We start from the raw sequence: 14,550 nt of genomic DNA, 5'->3' as shown, positions 1-14,550 counted from the left end.
TCAATCATCCATCATGGAACTATAATTTCAAAAGCTTCAGTACAAAATATATCTGACATCACGTGGCAGAGGCAATAACCACTGAGGTGCTGTGGACACAGTATGTTTTTTAATAATGTTGTTGGTGGGTGAAGTGGAAACAATGTGGAACAAAGCAAGCAGAAGCCGTACATGGAAACAAGTTTTGCAGTTACAAAATTGTTAGGAATTACAACATTGAGGGCCAGAGCAATGTTTCTGGATCATGCTTTGTGTTTCCACCAGAAATGCTCTTAAGGCGTCTACTGGTGTTGAAATGCATTGTGTGCCCACTTGTAAAGGAAATGGCTTTATCTCTATTTGCTTTGTATCTTCTTGCTGTAACTCAGTGGGATCACAACATGATTTTTATAGATTTTTGTGCAATTTGCAGCATATGACAGACACCTCAAAAGACTCCAGTCGATTTTCTCAAGCGTATTAGTAATAGAAGATGACTGAAGATGCCCTTTGCCAACAGAGGTGTTGAACATACACAATATTTGATAAAAACAAAAACAATGACAGGCCCAAATACCATGCTGAAAGTCAGGGAGGACATGTAAATGTCTATTCAAACGTCATCATTCAGCACAACTGTAATATGATCCTCTGCTAAAGTGCTGTCATATTTGTCTGTCTTGTCTCTGTCACTGAAAGGCCCACATGGCTTTGCAACAGGATAGGATTCATGTTAGGGAGGTGAGGGGTGCAATTAAGCCTCATACACTGTTTTACAGTCAATCACTATTGATCAGGGATGAAATGGAATTACACCTTGGGTGAGAAGGAGCTATTAACTCACATGCATTCGGGTTACTGGACATTAAAAGGACATTAGTTGGCACTGACAAAACGTTGGCACACGGTGGCAGACAGTGATCTTGTTAAGACTTCCCTCTCAGGCACCAGGCCTGGGACCTATTTGACAGTTGGACAATCCTTTATAATTATAAGATAGGGGGATAATGTTTTATGTAGGTAGGATGTGGGGGAAAAGCAAACCTGTTTTGCGTGACACAGCAGTATGCATGGATGGCTCTTTATCTGGACCTATGCTGCCTCCCTGTGGGTGAGAGTGGAACTTGCAGCAGCAGTGACAGATTCACAGCATACACCTGTCTGAAAACAGAGGTGGGATATTATGTCATAAATATATCTAACATTGCCCACTCCCCACCAGCCAGATAATTGCCCACTTCAAACAGTGTTTAAGCAGAGAGGCCTCTACATGTCTCCCCCTGAGACTTTTCCAGCTGATGAGAGACTCTGTAGCTAATCAATTCTTAATGAGAAAGAAGGAATTAAGCCTCTAGAGCTATCGATCATTTCAATGATTGGTCTCATTCACTTCCATCACACAGACAGTATCATCTGCAGTAATTTGGAGGACCTTGGCAATCAGGTTCATTTTTCTCTGTACACTTTTGAGAGCTTGTGTGTTCAACCATACTGACTAGAGAAGAAAGGGGAGAAAGAGTGGGACCACTGTTCTTACTAAAGAATATAAACTAAACACATACTTCAGTTTCATTGCTGTAACTTTCCAGGATTTCTCATCATTGCATAGATGGAACAGACTGCAGCTGGTTTCACATTGCCCTATAACCCCTCTATAGAAGCTACCTGCCTTTAGCACCTTCTGATTGAAGGCATCTTCGTGGGGGGCTTTTGTTAAGAGCCCCGACGCTCGGTCTGAATGTGAACACGGTAGCCCATTCATAGAAGCTGACTACCTTTACCGCTTGTTGATGAAGGTATCTTCTTCCCGGAGTCCTTTTGTTCAGAGCCCCGACGCTGTTTCTAGAACCGTATAGCAATTGAGAATCGATTCACGTTATGATGGAGTATTTGGCTGTTTGGGCTGCCAGAGCGAGTCTACCTCTGAAGAGAACATCGGTAGCCTCAGTGCAGTCAAAAACGTAATTTTCATGTGTTTCATATATATCCACACGATGAGGTTGGGATAATACTGTTAAATTGTGAAAATTATGATCAATGCCCTTTAAGTGTAAGAGCTATTTGAAAAGACTACCTGAAATGTCAGCTTGTTTTGGTGGGATGAGGTTTTGACCTTCCATGGGGACACCAACATGTGGTAAATTAGTTTATAGAGCAATAAGAAAGAGTTCCAAACCTCTCTGTCAATAACAGCTAACTTTCAGTTTCCCTATCCCCACTCAGACCACTCCCAGACAGTCCAAGCAAAAATCCCAGTAAGGTGATCGCTTTGCCATTTCCTGTTTGCAAAATGTTTATGTGACAAAACAAGCAAGTCCAGGGTAGAGAATCATTGTACCATCTAAACCGCTGTGAAATATATTTTCCATTAAAAAATATATATATTGTATATTCAGCTGTTTGAAGCTGGTGTAAAAAAACAAGAGTAAAAGATTCAAAAACAAAATTAAGATAGGGAAGCATAGGAATAGCTCACATAGAACAGATCTACCGCTTCTTAGACTTCGTTTCAATGAGAATGAAAGATCACTAACTCACATTTCTATATGAATTTGGTCAGGTCGCCCAAAAAGTGACATATTGCAGCTTTAATTGTTACCCAGAAAGGATTTGATATTGAGATACAAAAGGGCGGTGTTGTGATTTAGAATTCTTCATGATTCTAGCTATGGGAACACCCAAAACATGTTGTTGGTTGGAATGGCCATATGCACTAGATATGCAGGTAACTGCCAAAATAAAGAAAACATGAACATAAAGTGTCTTAATAGGGTATTGTTGGGCCACCACGAGCCAGAACAGCTTCAATGCACCTTGTCATAGATTTGTCTTAGAAGTGTCTTGAGCTCTATTGGAGGAAGGCGACACAATTCTTCTTCAATAAATTACATAATTTGGTGTTTTGTTGATGGTGGTGGAAAACGTGCATAAAGATGGCAGAATTCAGATATGATGTCATTGTTTTAGCACTATCCACTGAGTTTTATAACAACGTTTTTCCCCCAAATTGCTTGTGTCTAGAAGCAAAAATTGGGATCATGTATACTCTGCTAATGTCCATACAAAAAAAGACTCACGGAGAGCAATGTACAATTAAGCAAACTAACAAAATGGGTAATTTGTGATAAGTGCATGGGGGCCGCCATCTTTATGTACCTCTGCTAATAGGTTGAGATCAGGTGACTGAGATGGCCATGGCATAGGACCCTAGAGGCTCCCGAGTGACGCAGCAGTCTAAGGCACTGCATCTCAGTGCCAGAGGCGTCACTACAGTCCCTGGTTTGAATCCAGGCTCTATCACGTCCGGCCGTGATTGGGAGTCCCATTGGGCGTTGCACATGGGGGGTGGCAGCCTAGTGGTTAGGCTGTTAACCCCCTATTCCCCAGGTGCTGATGTTGATTAAGGCAGCCCCCTGCACCTCTCTGATTCAGAAGGGTTGGATTAAATGCAGAAGACACATTTCAGTTGAATACATTCAGTTGAACAACTGATTAGGTTCCCCCCTTTCCCAATTGGCCCAGCACTGTCTGGGTTTGGCCCGGGTAGGCCGTCATTGTAAATAAGAATTTGTTCTTAAATGACTTGCCTAGTTAAATAAATGAAAAAGTACAGTCAATGCTTATGAACTTAAGTTTCTTATGTGAATTTCCATATCAGCCACTGCATGCTGTGACATGGGCTTGGATGGTGACACACATCTTCTTCAAGCTTCCTGACTCAATTCTGAGGTCTTCAGTGGTTCCGGAAGCAAGGCCCTTACCTGGGAGTACAACAACAGTCTCTCTGTCTCGCAGTCATTCGGTTAACATACAGTATATTGTATGTAACCAGTCAAATTCATACAAACTGCTACGGACACAAGCGCCGACTTATATTCACTTTGTCCCATTCTTTAATCTTGTCTGGGATATAGGTGAGAAACCTGTATGATATATATTAACACAAACGTATTCACTGTAGACATGACACTTGAATTGATTTTAGACCTTTAAAATCATAAACTCCAAGTATATTTGTCTGGATGTTTAAGTAATCACCAAAGTTAGTAAAAATACGAAGACCAACATGAGAAACATGCTATATTTTTTTTGTTGTGTTTTGTTATCTTAAAATAAAACAATGTAAATGAGTTGTTCATACAAAACTATTGCATTGGGTCCGTTGAAAGCATTTCACTATAAGGTCTGCAGCTGTTGTATTTGGCGCATCTGACTAATAACATTTGATTTGATTTGACTATAGTTAGCTGCTAGCTTAGCCAGATGCAGCCTGTGAGACCAGAATAATTTTGCAGCCAAACTGCTTCAAATAGGGTGATTAGCCTAGGTAGCTAAATGAAAGTATCAACTATTGCTTAATTCAGAAAGTAGGCTTCACCTCCACGTTACATCTGTAGGCAATTTTATTTTTTATATTTTACCTTTATTTAACCAGGCAAATCAGTTAAGAACAAATTCTTATTTTCAATGACAGCCTAGGAACAGTGGGTTAACTGCCAGTTCAGGGGCAGAACAACAGATTTGTACCTTGTCAGCTCAGGGATTTGAACTTGCAACCTTCCAATTACAAGTCCAATGCGCCAAACACTAGGCTACCCTTGCTAGCTAGCGGGATCTAGCTAATGTGAGCTAGCTTGCATTGTTTCTGATATGCCACAGTCCTGCTTACTTTACATCTGACATATGTAACTACTAGCTAGACATATGTAGACATATGTAACTACTATCTGGATAAGAATGGTTTATGATAATTGCAGTTCATTATCTAGCACTTAGCTAGCTAACCAAATATGCAGTCATAAAAGACTCTCACTCTGTAACTTACCATACTTTTCTGACCAACTGGTCAGAGTCGCTGAAGTAACGGTGTTGAGGCTGCTGCAGCTTTAAGATTTCCCTTCACTGGAACTATGGAGCCTAGCCTGAACGATGAAAAACAGCCCCAGACAATTATTCCTCCTCCACCAAACCTTACAGTTGGCACTATGCATTCAGGCAGGTAGCGTTCTCCTGGCATCTGCCAAACCCAGATTTGACTGCCTGATGGTGAAGCGTGATTCATCACTCCAGAGAAAGCATTTTCACTCCTCCAAAGTCCAATGGCGGCGAGGTTCACAACACTCCAGGCGACGCTTCGTATTGAGCACGGTGTTCTTAGGCTTTTGTGCGGCTGTCGGTCATGCAAGCCCATTTCATGAAGCTCCCAACGAACAGTTATTGTGCTGACGTTGCTTCCAGAGGCAGTTTGGAACTCGGTACTCTGTGAGCTTGTGTGGCCTACCACCTAGCTCCTAAGCCATTGTTGATCTGTTTCCACTTCAATAACAGAACTTTCAGTTGACCGGGGTAGCTCGAGCAGGGCAGAAATTTGACAACCTGACTTGTCGGAAAGGTGGCATCCTATGACAGTGCCACGTTGACAGTCACTGAGCTTTTCAGTAAGGCCATTCTACTGCCAATGTTTTGTTTGCTGTTTATCTTTTGAGACTGCATGGCTGGGTGCTCGATTTTATACACCTAACCTAAATCCACAAATTTGAAGGGGTGTCCACATACTTTTGTATATATAGTGTAGCTATTCAGTACATTGCAATAGTCATGGCCAGGATTCTCATTCACAGGTTGATCATCACACAGCCCTACCATAATGCAGGAGACGAGGTACGGGATGATGCACTTCCCATCACCTGTGAGCAGAGACAAGGTCATATCCAAATGACCAAAGCTACCTAAACAACCCACCATCAGCCTGCTTACCAGCCAACTGGCCATCTGGACCAACCCAAAGCTATCATAGTGTTTTAGTGGCTCGGGAAAGCCGCACTGGCGTACACCCCCCTCAGGGCTGCAAAGGCTTCAGAGGATGTGGCAAGACAGACACATTCCCCAATACGCAATGATTTAGCTACATAGGAATACTTTTCTCTACAGTCTCTTGGCACCTTAAATTAAAAGTTCAGGGGATTTTAGGTAACATTTTATAATGCTGGATATGAGAAGGGCTTTTACAGTGATGTCAACAAGAATAAATGGAACACCGAGACTTCAGAGACAGCTGGTATTATCATGGAACACAATAAAAAATGCCATCAGCATGTCAGATGGACGCTCATAACAAGGTCAATGTCAGTGCTGCATCATTGTTTTCATTACAGATACCAAACAATGCATAAACTCTTCTGTGTGACTGCATGTCATCGAGAGTGATGTGGGTTAACGTCGATGCTACAGTTGTTTCCAGTGTATTACTCTACATGCCTGTCTGCAGATGGAGGACTGGAATACTCAGGCAAAGGTTGTCTGTAAAGACAACGCCAACAGTTCGATTAAAGTCTGACTGATTCACTGATTGATTAATATTGAATTCATCTGGAAAAGCAACAGTGGTTTCAGATGTTAAATATTTCCTTTGAAGATGGGACAGACTGAAAATGTTCAAAGCAGTGGTTGTTGGTGATCTGAATGTGGGCAAGACCTGCCTAATCAACCGGTAAAGTATTCAACTTTTGACCAGACTACTTGGGGTGGCAGGTGGCCTAGAGGTTAGAGCGTTGGACTAGTAACCAGAAGGTTGCAAGATCAAATCCCCGAGCTGACAAGGTAACAATCTGTTATTCTGCCCCTGAATGAGGCAGTTAACATTTCATCTTCCTTTTAGGTGGTAAACAGCCTCCTAACATGCTTGTATATTCTGTGCTGCACTTTCAGGTTCTCAAAGATATATTTACCAGAGACTACAAGGCCACCATTGGAGGTGACTTTGAGATTGAGATTGAGAGCTTTGAGCTCTCAGGAGCTCCATTCTCCCTTCAGATGTGAGAGAGGGCCATGGCCTGGTTTGATTTTGTGCTTTATTATTTGATTAGAGACATTATACTTATTTACTTGTATGCAGGTAATAATTTTTTCCTCTCCTCTACATAGCTGGGACACAGATGGCCAGGAACATTTAAAATGCATCGCTTCAGCATACTACAGAGGAGTTCAGGGTAAAACCAAGACAGCCAGTGAAATACCTTTGTAAAGTAGAATATGGAAACCCTGGGGGGGGTTCATTGTTGCTGTTTGACATGACCGACATTAAGACCCTGCACGGTAAGTTTATTTAATAGATTATAAAATCAAGAGTGAGCACAATACAAAGATAAATCTGAATGATCAAAGTCAAATTGTATCTCAAATTAAATGTCTATCTATCTCTCGCAGGCAATGGTTAGAGGAGGCCATGAGGGAGAATGAACCTGGTCGGAACCAAGAGTGACCTACTTGTGAGTGCACATACATGTACATGGTTCATGTTAGGTAGATAGGCTACTGTAAATAGATATTGTAGAAAGGCACACATGCACTTCCCTACGTATTTATTTGTACAGTGAAGCTAGAATGTTTAATTTAGCTTTATACTCCAGAATTTTGGATTTCTTTTGGATTTCTTTTAAATGAGGTGACAGTTCAGATAATCAGCTTTTATTTGAGGATATTTTCGTACATACAGTGAGCTCCAAAAGTAATTGGGACAGTGACAATGAATTCCTGAGTTAAAGCAGTTCTGCATTCAAGAGTGGGCCAAAATTCCTCCACAGTGATGTGAGAGACTGATCAACAACTAAAGGAAGCATATAGTTGAAGTCATTGCAGCTAAAATTGTCACAACCAGTTATTTTGTAAGGTGGCAATTACTTTTTCACACGGAAATTGGGTGTTGCATAACTTTGTTAATGATACAAAACATGTTCCATCTAATAATAGATTTTGGTTGAAGATCTGATAACATTTAGTTTAAAAAATATGTGTATTAAAGTGTTTTAAAGTTTTGTATTTGGTCCCATATTCTTAGCACACAATGATCAAACTTGTGACTCTACGAACTTGTTGGATGCATTTGCTGTTTGTTTTGTTTGTGTTTCAGATTATTTTGGCCAACAGAAATTAATGGTAAGTAAGGGATTGTATAATTTTGGAGTCACTTTTTTTGTAAATAAGAATAGAATATGTTTCTAAACACTTATACATCAATGTGGATCATACCATGATTACCGATAACGTACAATTAGAGGACACAGGGGATACACACGTCAGAGAAGATTGGAAGAGGAGAGGGAGATGGGTAGAAAAATGAAAGTGGATTTCAAAAGTGGAAAGAACTGTGACTGACACGAGCCTCCATATCTGTCTTAACTGGTATCATTCGTACGTGCCTCACTGTCTAGAATGGACACACAAGAGTCTACAGCCTTTATAATCATAATTTAGTACTGCCATTTTGGGATGTAATGTATCAACATGCTTGATTTTAATATGGTCATCAATTACCTTTATTTAATGCATTGTATTTTATGAATTCACAGTATTTTGTCTAATTTTGGAAATTAGGGTGCATTTCAGACTATTTTGTATTTGAAGTGGTGTGACGGTTGTTTTATGTAATAGATTATCATGTATTGTAATGTGTAGCCCTAACATTCTGCAGCTGAAAATGTGACATTTATTGTGTATTTGTGTTATTACTCCTAACCTCGTCCCTATGCTGAATTGCTACTGCTCAGAGATAGAGCCGGCTGCTGGGCAAGATTACTTATCAAAATAAAGCTTTCTATTTTTGTACGGCTTTCCATAGTGTGACATTTACATATCTCAGTTCCTTTCACTTGGATGGCTCTTACTTTATAAAATGCTACAGTGCTTTTTACAAAAGACAATCACCTCAATGGAAAACGGGTTCAATATACTGCTTGGACCACCATAAACATCTCTCCAAACACAGAATAAACTGCAAACAAAAAAATATATTACTGCAGTGGAATAACTTTCTATAAAAATTTGAATGAACAAATAATATAATAATAATAATATATAATATATGCCATTTAGCAGACGCTTTTATCCAAAGCGACTTACAGTCATGTGTGCATACATTCTACGTATGGGTGGTCCCGGGGATCGAACCCACTACCCTGGCGTTACAAGCGCCATGCTCTACCAACTGAGCTACAGAAATTCCCCGATACAGAGAAACAAGCATAACTTCTGAGCAGATTTGACCCAAAACAATTGCTCAAGACAGCATGGTCCCCAAAATGGTCACCTTCTAACAGAATACACATGATTTGTTTTGAAGCCACAGTGCCTCCATCTTGGCACTCCCGCACCATTGTAAAAAATATTTTGGAAGCTGAGTGTGAGGCTATAAAAATGCATTTCTTAATGTCTAGGTTTGTTTTTGACATGTTTATTCAATTACAGACCCTGTAATGCATACTTTTAAATTATATTATGTGAGCTAAACAAAAATTATAATAAAATGTTTTCTAAAAAAATCATTAAAGTTTGAAAGTAGTCATGTTACCACACTCTGAGGGCCCTCACCTCCTCCCTGTAGGCCGTCTCATCGTTGTTACTACAACAAAACATATCAAATTTTATTTGTCACATACACATGGCAGATGCTAATGCAAGTGTAGCGAAACGCTTGTGCTTCTAGTTCCGACAATGCAGTAATAACCAACGAGTAATCTAACATAACAATTTCACAACAGCTACCTTATACACAAGTGTAAAGGGATGAAGAATATGTACATAAAGATATATGAATGAGTGATGGTACAGAACGGCATAGGCAAGATGCAGTAGATGGTATCGAGTACAGTATATACATATGAGATAAGTAATGTAGGGTATGTAAACATTATATTAAGTAGCATTGTTTAAAGTGGCTAGTGATACATGTATTACATAAAGATGGCAAGATGCAGTAGGTGGTATAGAGGTATAGTATATACATATGAGATGAGTAATGTAGGGTATGTAAACATTAAATTAAGTGGCATTGTTTAAAGTGGCTAGTGATACATTTTTTACATGTATGGCAGCAGCCACTCAATGTTAGTGGTGGCTGTTTAACAGTCTGATGGCCTTGAGATAGAAGCTGTTTTTCAATCTCTTGGTCCCTGCTTTGATGCACCTGTACTGACTTCGCCTTCTGGATGATAGCGGGGTGAACAGGCAGTGGCTCGGGTGGTTGTTGTCCTTCATGATCTTTATGGCCTTCCTGTGACATCGGGTGGTGTAGGTGTCCTGGAGGGCAGGCAGTTTGCCCCCGGTGATGCGTTGTGCAGACCTCACTACCCTCTGGAGAGCCTTACGGTTGTGGGCGGAGCAGTTGCCGTACCAGGTGGTGATACAGCCAGACAGGATGCTCTCGATTGTGCATCTGTAGAAGTTTGTGAGTGCTTTTGGTGACACGCCAAATTTCTTCAGCCTCCTGAGGTTGAAGAGGCGCTGCTGCGACTTCTTCACGATGCTGTCTGTGTGGGTGGACCAATTCAGTTTGTCTGTGATGTGTACGCCGAGGAACTTAAAACTTACTACCCTCTCCACTACTGTTCCATCAATGTGGATAGGGGGGTGTTCCCTCTGCTGTTTCCTGAAGTCCACAATCATCTCCTTAGTTTTGTTGACGTTGAGTGTGAGGTTATTTTCCTGACACCACACTCCGAGGGCCTTCACCTCCTCCCTGTAGGCCGTCTCGTCGTTGTTGCTAATCAAGCCTACCACTGTTGTGTCGTCCGCAAACTTGATGATTGAGTTGGAGGCGTGCATGGCCACGCAGTCGTGGGTGAACAGGGAGTACAGGAGAGGGCTCAGGACGCACCCTTGTGGGGCCCCAGTGTTGAGGATCAGCGGGGTGGAAATGTTGTTGCCTACCCTCACCACCTGGGGGCAGCCCGTCAGGAAGTCCAGTACCCAGTTGCACAGGGCGGTGTCGAGACCCAGGGTCTCGAGCTTGATGACAAGCTTGGAGGGCACTGTGGTGTTAAATGCCGCGCTGTAGTCGATGAACAGCATTCTCACATAGGTATTCCTCTTGTCCAGATGGGTTAGGGCAGTGTGCAGTGTGGTTGAGATTGCATCGTCTGTGGACCTATTTGGGCGGTAAGCAAATTGGAGTGGGTCTAGGGTGTCAGGTAGGGTGGAGATGATATGGTCCTTGACTAGTCTCTCAAAGCACTTCATGATGACGGAAGTGAGTGCTACGGGGCGTTAGTCGTTTAGCTCAGTTACCTTAGCTTTCTTGGGAACAGGAACAACAGACTGGGATAGGGATTGATTGAATATATCCGTAAACACACCAGCCAGCTGGTCTGCGCATGCTCTGAGGGCGCGGCTGGGGATGCCGTCTGGGCCTGCAGCCTTGCGAGGGTTGACACGTTTAAATGTTTTCCTCACGTCGGCTGCAGTGAAGGAGAGTCCGCATGTTTTAGTTGCGGGCCATGTCAGTGGCACTGTATTGTCCTCAAAGCGGGCAAAAAAGTTATTTAGTCTGCCTGGGGGCAAGACGTCCTGGTCCGTGACTGGGCTGGTTTTCTTTTTGTAATCCGTGATTGACTGTAGACCCTGCCACATACCTCTTGTGTCTGAGCCATTGAATTGAGATTCTACTTTGTCTCTATACTGACGCTTAGCTTGTTTGATTGCCTTGCGGAGGGAATAGCTACACTGTTTGTATTCGGTCATGTTTCAGGTCACCTTGCCCTGTTTAAAAGCAGTGTTTCGGGCTTTCAGTTTCACGCGAATGCTGCCATCAATCCACGGTTTCTGGTTTGGGAATGTTTTAATAGTTGCTGTGGGTACGACATCGCCAATGCACTTGCTAATGAACTCGCTCACCGAATCAGCGTATTCGTCAATGTTGTTGTTTGACGCAATGCGGAACATATCCCAATCCACGTGATCGAAGCAATCTTGAAGCGTGGAACCAGATTGGTCGGTCCAGCATTGAACAGACCTGAGAGCAGGAGCTTCCTGTTTTAGTTTCTGTCTATAGGCTGGAAACAACAAATGGGAGTAGTCAGCTTTTCCGAAAGGAGGGCGGGGGAGGGCCTTATATGCGTTGCGGAAGTTATAATAACAATGATCCAGGGTTTTACCAGCCCTGGTAGCACAATCGATATGCTGATAGAATTTAGGGAGTCTTGTTTTCAGATTAGCCTTCTTAAAATCCCCAGCTACAATGAATGCAGCCTCAGGATATATGGTTTCCAGTTTGCATAGAATCAAATAAAGTTTGTTCAGGGCCGTCGATGTGTCTGCTTGGGGGGAATATATGCGGCTGTGATTATAATTGAAGAGAATTCTCTTGGTAGATAATGCTGTCAACATTTGATTGTGAGGAATTCTAAGTCAGGTGAACAGAAGGACTTGAGTTCCTCTATGTTGTTATGATCACACCACGTCTAGTTAATCATAAGGCATATCCCCCGCCCCTCTTCTTACCAGAAAGATGTTTGTTTCTGTCGGCGCGATGTGTGAAGAAGCCAGCTGGCTGTACCGACTCCGATAGCGTGTCTCAAGTGAGCCATGTTTCTGTGAAGCAAAGAACGTTACAGTCTCTGATGTCTCTCTGGTATGCAACCTTTGCTCAGATTTCATCAACCTTGTTGTCAAGAGACTGGACGTTGGCGAGTAGTATGCTCGGGAGCGATGCACGATGTGCCCATCTCTGGAGCCTGACCACAAACGAAAATGTTTTTTTTAGAACTTTTTGCAAATGTTATTTAACCTTTATTTAAATAGGCACGTCAGTTAAGAACAAATTCTTATTTACAATGATGGCCTACCCCGGCCAAACACTCCCTTAACCCGGTCGAAGCTGGGTGAATTGCGGTTGGATGCCGAGCAGTTGCCGTACCAGGCGGTGATGCAACTGGTCAGGATGCTCTCATTGGAGCAGCTGTAGAACTTTTTGAGGATCTGGAGATTCAAGCCAAATCTTTTCAGTCTCCTGAGGGGGAAAAGGTGTTCACGACTGCCTCTTCGGCCCTCCTTTTCCTGTAATCCACGATCATCTCCTTTTGTCTTGCTCACATTGAGGAAGAGGTTATTGTTCTGGCCCAACACTTCCAGGTCTCTGACACTCCTCCCTATAGACTGTCTCATCATTGTCGGTGATCAGGCCTACCATTGTTGTCGTCAGCTAAATTAATGAGTCGTGCTTGGCCAAACAGTCGTGGGTGAACAGGGAGTACAGGAGGGGACTGAGCACGCACCCCTGTGGAGCTCCAGTGTTAAGGATCAGTGTGGCAGATGTATTGCTACCTACCCTCACCACCTGGGGGCGGCCCGTCAGGAAGTCCAGGATCCAGTTGCAGAGGGAGGTGTTTAGTCCCAGAATCCTTAGCTTAGTGATGAGCTTTGAGGGTACTATGGTGTTGAACGCTGAGCTATAGTCAATGAATAGCATTCTCACATAAGTGTTCCTTTTGTCCAGGTGAGAAAGGGCAATGTGGAGTGCAATAGAGATTGCATCATCTGTGGATCTGTTTGGGTGGTATGTAAATTGGAGTGGGTCTAGGGTTTCTGGGATAATGGTATTGATGTTAGCAGTTACCAACCTTTCAAAGCACTTCATGGTTAAGGACGTGTGTGCTACGGGTCTGTAGTCATTTCGGCAGGTTGTCTTTGTGTTCTTGGGCACAGGGACTAGGATGGTCTGCTTGAAACATATTGGTATTACAGACTCAATCAGGGACATGTTGAAAATGTCAGTGAAGACACCCGCCAGTTGGTCAGCACATGCCCGGAGCACACGTCCTGGTAATCCGTCTGGCCCCACAGCCTTGTGTATGTTGACCTGTTTAAAGGTCTTTCTCATGTCGGCTACGGAGAACGTGATCACACAGTTGTCCGGAACAGCTGATGCTCTCATGCATGTGTTATGACTGTCCTGAGTGGGGGTTTTATGACCCCTCACGCCCCTGGTTCATCTCAGGCCACAGACAAATTCCTTTGTCCTGTTACTATGAAGAACCAGCATCAGAACATTAAACATGAAATAAAGGGACTTTGGAACAATGGTTTCCGTCAGCCACAACGGTGGTCATGACGATATGTCATTTTTGTTTTGTTATTAAAGGTTAATAGATGACGTTATTACGAAAACATTGTAACGTGAAGAGTTTTCCTAGTATATGTTTGACGTTTATACATTGTACGTTGTATGGAAAATATCCAAATCAAAGAGAATGTTTTGGGGAAGATGAAATTTGAAGTTAGTTGTTGAAAATTGGATTTGAGTAAAATCTAGACCTTGCCCTCTTAACTTGGTACGCCCAGAGAATTGCCTTAAAGGCGGTTGCGCCCACTTCTGACCCAAGGGTGAGAAGACCTGTGAGTAAAGAATTTCCAGACAAGACTACGTGACCCAAGCTGCAGCCAAGGTCTAAAAAGTCAATAAACCCAGAACGCAACACAAGTTTCAAGACAAAGAAATATTTTTCTACCCAAGCTACCGATGAGTAGCTGTGTCTAAGCGGGTGAATACAAGTCGAACCACCTAGCCTCCATCTCCCATCGAATTGTGGTATCTACACTATTTCATTCCAACGCTGTGAGCTCTGAGCTACAGAGCTGTCTGTCCTCAGAAGACCGCTTCCATAGCAAGGGTGAGGGAACAGACTCCTAAGCCAAAAGGACACTGACATCGTGAGGACGACCATAAAGGCGCGCCGGAGAAGTGCATCATCGAGCAGCTGAACGGTCCCTTGAACGGTTCACGCAGAGAATCCTTGGAGT

Source organism: Oncorhynchus gorbuscha, linkage group LG20, assembly GCF_021184085.1.
Source record: "Oncorhynchus gorbuscha isolate QuinsamMale2020 ecotype Even-year linkage group LG20, OgorEven_v1.0, whole genome shotgun sequence".
In the NCBI taxonomy this organism is placed as follows: domain Eukaryota; kingdom Metazoa; phylum Chordata; class Actinopteri; order Salmoniformes; family Salmonidae; genus Oncorhynchus; species Oncorhynchus gorbuscha.
The sequence above is the reverse complement of the archived record's forward strand: the minus strand, read 5'-3'. Positions refer to the sequence as shown.